The sequence below is a fragment of the Egretta garzetta genome, unplaced genomic scaffold (assembly GCF_000687185.1).
Source record: "Egretta garzetta isolate BGI_Z169 unplaced genomic scaffold, ASM68718v1 scaffold342, whole genome shotgun sequence".
Classification (NCBI taxonomy): Eukaryota; Metazoa; Chordata; class Aves; order Pelecaniformes; family Ardeidae; genus Egretta; species Egretta garzetta.
This window is the reverse complement of record NW_009258887.1, coordinates 900,378-912,205: the sequence shown is the minus strand read 5'-3', so window position 1 is coordinate 912,205 and position 11,828 is coordinate 900,378.

Genomic DNA, 11,828 nt, shown 5'->3' with positions numbered 1-11,828 from the left:
TCTTTAATACTAACGAGACAAAGGAGGCTGTTCAGTCTCAGAGCCTTTGTGCCCAAAGCCCGTATGGTGCAGAATGCCCAAAGAAAGAAACTGCAATGCAAGAAACTGCAATGCTCATAGAAATGAGAAGATGCAAAATTAAAAAGACCCACCTGATTTCCTGGGATTTTGAGGCTTCCTCCCTAGAGAAAAAACTGTTCAGTAAAGCTCTTTATTAAGAGCTTTACGGTAACATTTTCATTAATGGTCTGGATGATGGGGCAGAGTGTACCCTCAACAAGTTTGCTGATACAAAACCAGGTCGGAGGAATGGCTGACATACCAGAGGACTGTGCTGCCATCCAGAGGGACCTCAGCAGGCTGGAGAAATGTACTGACAGGAATCTCTTAAGTTCAACAAGGGGATGTGCAAAATCCTGCACTTGTGGAAGAATACAATAAACCCCATGCACCAGGACATGCTGGGGGCCGACTAGCTTGAAAGCAGGTTTGCAGAAAAGGATCTAGACACCAGGTTGAACATGAGCCAAAAACATGCCCTTGCCACAAAGAAGGCTAACGGTATCCTGGGCTGCACTAGGAGGAGTGTTGCAGCAAGTCGAGGGAGATGATCCTTCACCTCTATTTGGCACTAGTGAGGCCACACACTACTCTAGGTGACCCCGCTTGAGTGAGGAGCAGTGGACAAAATGACCTCCAGAGGTCCCTTCCAACGTGTGTTATGAATAACTACACACTGAATTACATGTGTAACCCTTTCACTTCTATTACCTGCAAAAAGCATCACAGAAAAAGGAAGCCAAATCCACCAGATCAAGTATATATATATATGTATTTATGTATATAAAACCATGCCTGAGATAGAATACAAAAGCATATAACACAGTAAATACAAATGAGGAATATCTGAAACTTGACTCACTTGAGACTATGTCACTGCCACACACCCTGTAAATTTATGCCTTTCCTGGTTCCTTATATTATTCAGAACTTTGTTTTTCATTTTCCTCAGATATAGACAGATTCCGATGATTTATAAAATCTGCCAGCAAGCTGCTGCCAATTTTATTATACATGTGATTTAGATGTGTTTTTAGTTTAATTGACATTTTGCTTATTTAAAACACAAAAATCGGCCACTGAGGAAAAAACACTCACTTTTAACAGGATCATGGGAATATTAGCAACAGCAGTCCATAAATCACTAAAAATGATTTTTAGATTCCCAGAGAATGAACAGTCAGTATGTCAAATACTGAGTTTTGATGTCAAATACTGAGGTTTGATGGAGAAGGAGCATTTTTTTCTGGGAACAATTATTTTGCTTCACAAAAATAAGTCCAGCTCCATAAAATCTCACCTTAGTGCTGGTAAAGATACTGGTAATTCCACACCACACATCTCAAGAGGAAATAAGGAAGACATGCAGTTCTAATGCCACACTCCCAGACCATGTCCTTCACCTCCAGTCAAAGACAAATGAGAATAGGGCAGCAACAAGAAAAAGAAGGAAAAAAAGAATCATGACAGGATTCAGTAGGGACTGATAGAGCCTGTTTTGAGGAACAACAAGAGTTATTTAACACAATAGAAATACTCTGTATAAAGAAAAGTTGAGGTAGCATTACATAGGTCTGTAATTTGTTTCAGACCAATACATGTTAGCTTTTATACAAATCTGGCCATAGTAACTTGTGGTCGTTATTCATTAATACCTGGGTCAGGAGCTGTTTGCGAACTAGAACTTAAGTTTTCCAAAATGCTTTTAAAATCACATCAAGAATTGAATTGTGAAGGTGAAAAGTGTGTCACTGCCTTCTCAGAAGGTCTGCAAAGGCAAGCATTGTCATCTGCACACAAACACAAGTTATCCCCTTGCCACAACAGCTCAGACATTAGCTGCTTTGTATTTAGTAAAGTAGGTACAGTTGAGTTTTATGAGCTTTTACATACTTAAAGTTGGCTAAACCATACTTAATCACAATTCATCATCTCAAGAAATGGGGCCCTTTTTTTAGTATCTAAATTGTTTGCCTAAATCTTCAAGAAGTCTCACAATACCATGCAGCCGGTAGTTTCTCATTTGTGATTTCTCCATGCCAATTTAAAACAAATCAATTTCCAGTTCTGGTTGTGCTTAGCAGCTGTAAAACTCCATTTATACTAACTACACACTACACATACCAAACCAACTCTCAAGTAGAGGTGGCTGATGAGCAGCGCCCAGAGAAACATCACAGAATCTTTTCAAACCTGTTATTTATGGTACCACGACTACTGCAACCCCATCTTAAAGTAGGTGAAATTGAAGAATGGGGTCAAGGGTAAAAAAGAGGTAACATGACACAGCAAGCCATGGGTAAATGAGAACGTGAGAGTAAACACAGTGCTTCCTAAGCTCTAGTTTCTTGCTTACTCCTAAGAATGCATCCATATGGAGGTCATCTCTGTCAAACTATTTTTGTTACTGCATGTTTTAAGGTGTTACACAAAGCTTTTATTTATAATGCCTACCCACTATTAGATCATGTCCTTTGGCTCTACAGCATCCTGTTTAATGTTGGAGAATATATATGTAATGTGTGTGCTACTGCTTCTTTCCTCCGGGTTTTTGTTTAAGTCTAGGTCCAGTTTTGTTACTATCAGCACTTTTTCCATATTTTTCACTAAATAGCAGTGCAGCTGTCACTGGATGGAGTAATCATGTGCATGTCCTCTACTGTCTACAGAGAACTTAGGTAGATTCAGTTTCCCCATTTATGAATAACAGTGCCATTTGCATGGTAAATATAATGCAAAATTGGCAAGGGTAATGTGTAAAAACCTGCAGGTCAGCACAGTTTATTACAACTTCTAAATTCATGTGCAACCTGGTTGGCCAAAACATGCCCAAGGACAGAGCAAAGTTAAGGCTGCTACGGAGATGAAATCTAAACATCATCAGTGTAATGCAAAACGCGTGTGTGGCAGTAACTGGAGACAGCCATTCACAGTAAGGTAAAGCTTTTGGCAGAGAGAGTTCAGCAATCTGGTCATGCTGTTGAGTGGAAAGAGCTACATGCAACTCTGGGCATGTTGAAGAGAACACAAAAAGATGCAAGGCATTTTACCTAGCAAATTAGCATAGCAGCAAGCAGATATGGTAAATCATCCTGCAACAGTTTAGGAGATTATTTAGGTAGTAACAACACGAGACACGTACCCCTAAAGTTTACTATGATCACTAGAGCACCATATCTTTATTATTGTTTCCCACTAATATTGTTTTGTGGTGTTTTAACATTGTTTACAATGAAAATGCCATATAAACAAATGCACTAGTCTTTAAAAAGGAATATTGAAAGAGATTTTCTGTCACGACTTTAATTCAGAGCAGGAGATCTCAGTAAGTTTAGATTTTACCGGTACTAAAAAGCTTATGCAAAGTCAAATTGTATGGAAAATAAAGTATGTGAAACACAAAATAACTTGGCAGCTGGACTGCAGTTCTGGACACTCTCTTTGCCAGGTCTGACCATTAAAACCCAATCTCTTCCTTTCCCCTTCTGTCTTCAAATGGATTTTAAATTCTGTGGCACAGTTTCAACAGATGGGATAAGGAACATTGCCAGCCAAACTAGCCTAAAGCTTGACAAGAACACTTCTCTGGGCATGGGAGATGAGGGTTTGGCTATCTTCTGGATGCAAAAGTTATTGAACGTCAATCTTCTCAATGCTCAATGACTGTTCACATATCATAGTATTAAATAAGCAAGTGTCAGCATCATCACTGTCACATCTCTAAAAAAAGAAAAAAAAAAGCAGAATCTCTTTGCTCTTTAAAATAAAAAGATGGGAGTGAGCAAGGCACCTCTAAGGTAGAAGTTGCAGAAATGCAATGTACCTAAGCTTGCAGAACTTGTAAGTCCTTTGCCGGAAACTCAGATCCAAACTGATTAGCCCAAGTTCACATGAAGTCCCTGCAAGCAAGGATGGAAATGAAACAGTGTTGACTCCTGACTGCAGTAGCCACAAGGGACAGTGTCACCTTGCAAAACATCATACAGTCACGCTGCACGGTCCCAGAAGAGAGCTTGTAACAAAAAAAGAAACCCTGGGCGAACATGTAGCTTAAGCAAAGAGCAAAGCAAAGGAATGATGCCACCCCTTGATGTAACTGGGTAATCAGTTATTACCAGTGTTTTTTTTTCTCATGAAGCAGAATGTCTGCGTAACCTTTCTCTCTTGTTTTAATAGACTATATTGCATTTCTGCAAAAACGACAGTAACACTGCATTTAATAAAAAAATAGGTATTTATATTTATTATATTTTTTGGCTCTCTCTGACAAATGTTAGATCATTGCTTAGGTTGCTGCTTCATTACATGCAAGTCCGCATCCACGGGCTTCTTCATTAATGCCTTTAAAGGCTCAAACAAACTTATCAGATCAAAGATGTGGCAAATCATTCAGCTAACACAAACAAAGTACAACTTTGTCTTAGCTCAATGAATTTTCCTTGATAGCAAGAGTGACTTGAACCTTAGAGTAAGTATCTACTCTTAGGCTACCTGTCCACTAATGGTCAGATTACAACCAAGGAATAGCTTACCTTGAGCAATAATGCCATGTTTTCACTCAAATCAGACTTCAAGGAAGGGAGACTGTAAGGAACAATTAGCATCAAACTGCTACTCACATTACCAAGCCATCTGGTTTCCATTTTTACACTCCTAGCAACATCAGATCATGAGGCTTGGATGAGGCCATCCGTTGTGCAGGAGATGCAGATAACTAGCGTGAACTTTCAAATATTGTTCCTCTCTTCTCTAGTATTCCTCCTAAAATTTTTGCCAGTGCTGACTAATGCAACAAGCAGTGAATAGCATGTCCTTCTGGGCTCATTAATGACTTAGAAAATAAAGTTATTTTGTTCAAACTGTAGTAGCAAATCCTTTCTTCACTTGTTTCCCTAGCTACTTTGCAAATGGTCCCACTTAAGTGGGTTTTTTTAAGGGCAAACGGAATCCAAAATAGTCCTCCCTGGTTTCTTAAGTGGCTGCCAGACTGAAAATGAATCAATGACTAAACTCTAAGAAATATTTAAGTGCTTATTTATTACTTGATGACTGTCATTAAAAAATAATTAAGTAGTAGGACATGTCACCTTCCATGTGATCTGTGATGAATTGAGAAGAGCTTCTTTAGACTTCAAGCAGAATCGTATAAGCTTTGTTTTGTACCTGATACTTCCCATACCTTGCTCAATGCTGTTCTTGTGCAAAGACATCTTCTTTACTTGCTTTTAAGCTAACAATGTTAGTAAGAATGTATTGACCCGATTTCCAGATAAAGGAATTTTTAACAACTCACAACACTCCCAGACTGCTCGTGTTTCTTCTGCTATTAACCAGCAGAACAGATGAGTTCTGATGAAGACATCACAGAAAACTTAGAAGTCAGGCATTTGCCTCCGTGCTAAAGGATTAGACTTCCCAAGGTAACAATGTGCAGTGAGAGGTGCAGGTAGTGAGGTGGAGAGGAATGGCTCAGGGAATAGTCCCAGCACATGTGGGCTGGGTGCCTCAAAATATTTTAGCTCATCTCACTGTCATGACACATTGGTGGCCATTTGTTCTGGTATGCATAAATTTCTCAAAACATGTTAAAAAGGATGTTTTTCTTGAAATAAATTACATTCTCTAAAGAATTCCTCCTTCGATACGGGAATAGATACCTTATTTAGAGAGTCATCCTTTACCATTTTCTTAAGCTGTCCAATACTTAGGAGAAAGATTTTTAATATTTTGCATGCCTATTTTCAGTAATGATTATCATTCTGACAACAGGGCACCTAACTTGCCTAAGGATCTAACTGTAGAAAAAAAAAAAAAAGCATAAACACTCTAATTTTCAAGAGGAAATTAAGGAACTTGCTTCCAATATTTCTAATGCTTTTCACACTATATTTACCTCTTCAGTCATCATAATTCTTAGGCATTATGTAAGCTGTATTGTATTCCTTGCAACACAATTAATTGAACAAGTCCATCATGGTTATACAACAGAAGTGACACGATTAGAAAGCAATCACAAAATAACAACTGTCATCTAACATGCTGTAATCATACAACAGGATACTATCAAAAGTCCTTACGGTACTATCAAGGTGTATTTACTATGCTACCGATTTGCTGGACCCTTTTGCTCCTCAGTATCTGATAACCCATTGACAGTCAAAGTCACCACTGATAAATCTGTTCTTTAGAAGACCTGTTTTCAATTTAAAGCTAAACTGCAGTATACCAGCTTAGTAGGTCTAAACTACCTAAGAACTCCTTAGTTTTCCATTAGTTTATTAATACGAAGACTTCAGATGTCACAGGAGGTAACATGAACTGGATTAATGTTCATCTTGCAAATTATCAACCTTCAGGTTGGGGATTAAGTAGTAAAGGGGATTACATCATGAAGAGCTGGATTCAGTGGATTTCACATTACCTGTTACCACTGTAACATGACTTCATCAAGCTCTATGGATTTTTCAAGGCATGGAAAGCTCATTTAAGTTCTGCTCTTTCTGATTCTGAAACAAGATTCCTGTCTTCACTTGAAACCTTTAAAAATAACTGTTCATCATTTAAATTGTCTTTAATGCAACAGCAACCAAAGGTAAACATCAAAACTGGGCATCAAGTTAAGCATTTCCTTCACTCTGGAACAAAGTTTTAAAAACTAGCAAAAGAAATGCATCTAAAACTTGTCTAAAGTACATAACAGTAAAATGAACTTCTTGTAGTTCAAGACTAAACTGAAAGGGTGCAGATAATATATGTGCCTGGTGCCATCTCCTGGTAGTTTAGAGGTAGAACCCCACAAAAGTAGCTTTCAAAACTCCCCAAATCCACAAAAAGTTATTTCACTGTACAAGGCAGCCAGTATCTGGATGTAGCTACTTTCAAGCTAAATGGTATTCTTACATTGGTTTAAATAAGGAATCATCAAATCTCTTTCATTTTCTAGAAGAAATAAGTAGTCACCTGAGTAAGTCTAATTTCAAAATACATTCAGTACCACTGGTAGCATTTAAAAAGAAAATTTTTAAAATTTATACACGGTGTTCAGAACCAAAATGAGGCAGTCCCTTTGATAAGTCTACTAATCATACTAGAAGTTATAGTGCAGCTTATTAGCCTACACTGGGTCATTTTAAAATCAATTTCTTTTAATTAAAACTTAAAATTCAAGACAATCTTTCCCAGTTGCATCCCTCTTTCATTGCTGTTGGTGGAAGAATACCGTATTGCTATTTGTAATATTTCATGGTTTATGTTTTAAAACATAGCATTAGCCAACTTGAAATGTTATTCTGACAGCTGACACGAGGTATCTGTACTTGCCTTGCAAACTTCAATGCTACAAAGACTGCTGAAAACACACTTGACCAACAACAAAACCCCCCCCCAAATTAGCTTGGTAATAAAACGCCTGTTAAAAAATGCAGTACTTTACATTAATTCTAGAGTTAATTCCAGGTAATAATAAATCACCAAATGAATTATGGATGAGAGCTGTGAAGACACAATGGAAGACGGTAAAGCAGCTCACACAGCAAAGTGATTTAAAGATTTATATGATTTAAAAATAACTCTTACATAAAGGAACAGTGATGGTACTGGGCTGTGCTGGTGGCCTACCCTACACCCAGGAAAAACTTTTCCTGGGAACCACCCAAATGTCACACCCTCCTATAGCACAGAAACTAAACAGCTGACAAAGAAAAGTAACAGTTTTCACCAAAAATCATGGAAGCTCAGCCAACTGAGAACTGCCTCACCCAGCATGTGACCTACAAATACCACAAGCTGGGCTGAGGAAGGGAGGGAGCAAAAAGTCTAACCTGCAGAACAAGAATGAGCTCAACATCTGCCATGAATTTCAGTGCTGGCAACTACAGGGATGGGCAGTGTTCTAAAACCCTAAGGAGAATCAAAGCAATGCACAGAAAATAGGAGGGAAGAAGGCAAAAGGGATAGCTATTTTCATGGGCTCATAAGCACAGAATCCCCTCCTAACGTGAGGGAAGAAATCACTCAAAAGAGCTTGAGATCTACCAGAAAAAGCGAAGCACTAAGGCTCTGTTGGCCAGGGTAAGACTTCCTTTCTCTGCACAGGAAAAACTGGTTTTACTGAGGCTTAATATGACAATTTGATAATGTGATATGAGGGCTTTTGCAGCAAACAGAACTTTCATTTTATAGACTGTTTTGCTATGCTGGAGAGACCTGTCCACATCATCCTGAGGGTAAAAAAAATAAAATAAAATAATTGGGAATGAGTTCTGCAAGTGGATTATGTCTTTTAGTCTGCTGAATGACTATGGGAATGTGACCTGTGTTGCCTTAAAAAAAGTGAAGGCGTACTAGTGATTTGGATTGTCCCAGGTTCATTGACAATTGCCATGGGGAAGTAATCATTAAATGCTGCAGAAAAGCCAAGCTAAATAGGGGACATTTCCTTCCACAGAAAGGGAATCAAAAAACTTCTGTCATAACATCGAGCTGTAATTGAGAAACAGAGCAATGACTAAAGAATCGTAAGAGACCTAAATTAAATACAACTGGGATTTCACATTCCTTATGAAAATTAAGGTTTTAGCATGAGATAATTAAAGCAAGGATAGCCAGCTCATGGTGTGCCAGAACATATAACTCAGCCTGTCATCTTCGTTCCTGAGAGTCCCTCAGAGTTGGTCAGGAAGCAGGCTGTCAGCCGCACAAATCACTCACTAACCCACGGCAGTCTCCCTGCAGTTCTCCCTTGCAAGAGCCCCACAGCCTTCCTTCTGTCATGTAGCTGGACGTGCCCTAAACACAAATGATAGATGCCATCATCGCGTGGAGCATGCCCATTCAGTAAGATGACAAAAGGACTTAGGTACATATGCCCCCATCACACTTGACTGGGCTATGGTCAAGCTGTGAATGCAGATCAGTTACGTGACAGATAAGCACGCGTTCCCTGGGTGCCTTGGTCAGGGGATATTGGATTGACCTGGCAAGAGAAGCCGAGTGACACCAACCTAAACGAAGTGAAGAAGATGAAGACAAGTGTTGTGGAGCTTTGGACATGTAACAGAGAAACAAAGATAAAGTAGTTGGAGGATGTGAAGGGAAAAGCCGCAAACACACATTGTCAAATAACGAAACATTCATGCAAGGGAATTATTGGTGGGGGGAAGGAGAGGAACATCTTGATGACATGAGAAGAAAAAGAGAGGTGAAGATGAAAAACATTCTACTAGAAGAAATATAAAGGTTAAGAAAAAGAAAGGCACTACTTCATGAACTTAAAAGACGGAACTTTTCAAAACTAATGAATCAGCCATGAAAAAAATAATGTGTGAAAAGACAAAGGGAAATATTAGGAGCTTTGTACTACAAAAGAAATTCAGAAGTATTGAAAATGTGCAGCTCTTACCATTAGATTACATTACAGCATATATAAGAAATGTAAAGAAAAGTAGTGACACATTGTAAATATGTTTCCCTAAAGAGAGAGAAAAATTAAAATTCAAAAATGCAAAGGGTTTTTATTGGGGGCGGGGGGGGGCATATCAGGAAAGAAACCAGCGTTAACTGCAGCACAGAGCTGGGGATAGAGAAATGATCGGAGACACTGTGAAATACTGTCTGCCACGTTCACTCAAGGAACCTTAACAGTTTTAACAGAGGTACTGGGGATCACCACCACCTCTCAATACCTGCCAGATGAATCTTGGGAGAAACAAAGAAGATGCAATTAAGTCTGTTGTTGATAAGCATATCTGCCCAGTCACATCAACAACAGATCTTCAAGCCATCTACACAGAAATACAGTGAAATGGATTTGGTAAACAAAGAAGCATTTGGATTTTTTTCTTCCATTTTGTTTTAGAACAGCTGGAGGAGAAATGTGTAAATATTAATCATAAGCTCCACTATTATTGCCTGGCCTCATGTAACAGGCTCTTAGATTCATCACAAAAACAAGCAGCTCTCCAAAAACCTCAGAGGAAACAAAACAGATGAAAAACAAAGTGGGGGGAGAAAAAAAGAGGGTTGAGACCATAGACAAATAAGAGCATGATAGGACATAGGGTTTGAAGCAAAACAGCTGATATTCACAGCTATCAGGCTTCTAAAAGCTTCGAATGAAAAATGCTTCCGCTACCATAGGCTTTGAAATATACCACTCTTAGAAAATATTTTACTCATAAGACTAACGTATAACACAATCACTAGTGATCAAGACCAGAATAAAGTTCTCTAGGTTAATAACTAAATTATTCAGACCCATTCAGAACTCCAGCACGATTTCAGGACTATACTATTTGTTTTAATCACAGCAGCATGAACCCTGAAGCAAACTGTACTTCCTCTTAGAGCAAAAACTGGAACTAACAGAAAGTCTTAGCTTTAGAGAAGAAGTATTTTATTATGACAAAATAAGCAATCACACCATCGATTCACTCTTTTAGCATCTGGCCTACTGCACTGCACGATGACCATATGGTTTTTATCCTAGGTTTAAAATATTTCTGTTTTGGATGTCACTTTGCTTTAAGGCTGTTCTAATCAGTTTCTTTCAAGGTCAATATGGGCATCTAATACAGGTATGTCTTACCATTCACTCCAGACACCCCAGAAAAATCATGTTCAGGGAAGGATTTCGTTTGCAGCAATTCCATGCCCAATAAATCCATTCACTTTTCACTTGGCACGAAACTGTTGATTAACTTTATCAGCTGACAAGCTGGCCACGTGGTTACTATCACAGCAGACTGTGGCTTCCCCTCTTCATGATACTATTTAAATAACTTAACATTTACGTGCTGTTTCACTCAGTCTCTCTTACCTGTTAACCTCTGCCAGAGTTTCCTCCCTTTGACAGTCACCGCTACTTGCAGTGTCTTCCTTAGTGTCCCTGTAAGAACAGGACTGAAGTGCTTTGACCAACCAGCAATTGCCCTTCACTGTGGCAGCTGCACAGCAGGGGTCGGTATGTCCAGAGGGTGAGCTCCTGGGTTCCTTGACTGAATCTCTCTTCAGCACTTGCTTTTTGACACCCGCTATCCTATGGATTTAAGGAGAAAAAGTGTTTCACCCTGCTTTCCCAGGTTCTCCCGGCCTTTTGACAGTGCTTGCACAACAGACCAATTTTATTTTAGATAGGGACTACTATTTATCATAGAATCATAGAATGTTTTGGGTTGGAAGGGACCCCTAGAAGTCATCTAGTCCAACCCCCCTGCAGGGAGCAGGGACACCGCTAACCAGATCAGGTTGCTCAGAGCCCCGTCCAACCTGGCCTGGAATGTTTCCAGGAATGGGGCCTCCACCACCTCTCTGCATAGTGAACACTACCAAAAATCACCCATAAACGAGGAGCTTGCTCCATTTCATTTGTACCTGGAAAATACAATTCCTAATCATAGAATCATAGAATGTTTTGGGTTGGAAGGGACCCCTAGAAGTCATCTAGTCCAACCCCCCTGCAGTGAGCTAACTAAATCAGGTTGCTCAGAGCCCCATCCAACCTGGTCTTGAATTTCTAAGTTCAAACGGACTTCATACGGACGAATGCATTTAATCAAACTGAAACAACTTCCAACAGCACTTCCACGGTGAGGCCTCACTGCACCCCCGGCCTGCACTCACTCCCCTCAGCCCGGGCGCAGGCGGCGGCTCAGCCCCACGCAGCGGCACCTAGAGCCGGTGGGACCTTTAACGCGGAAAAAACGTTTTGTTCTAAGGGGTAACTGCCGAACCTGCACCCAACGGCCCTCTCCGGCGATGGGAGCACGGGA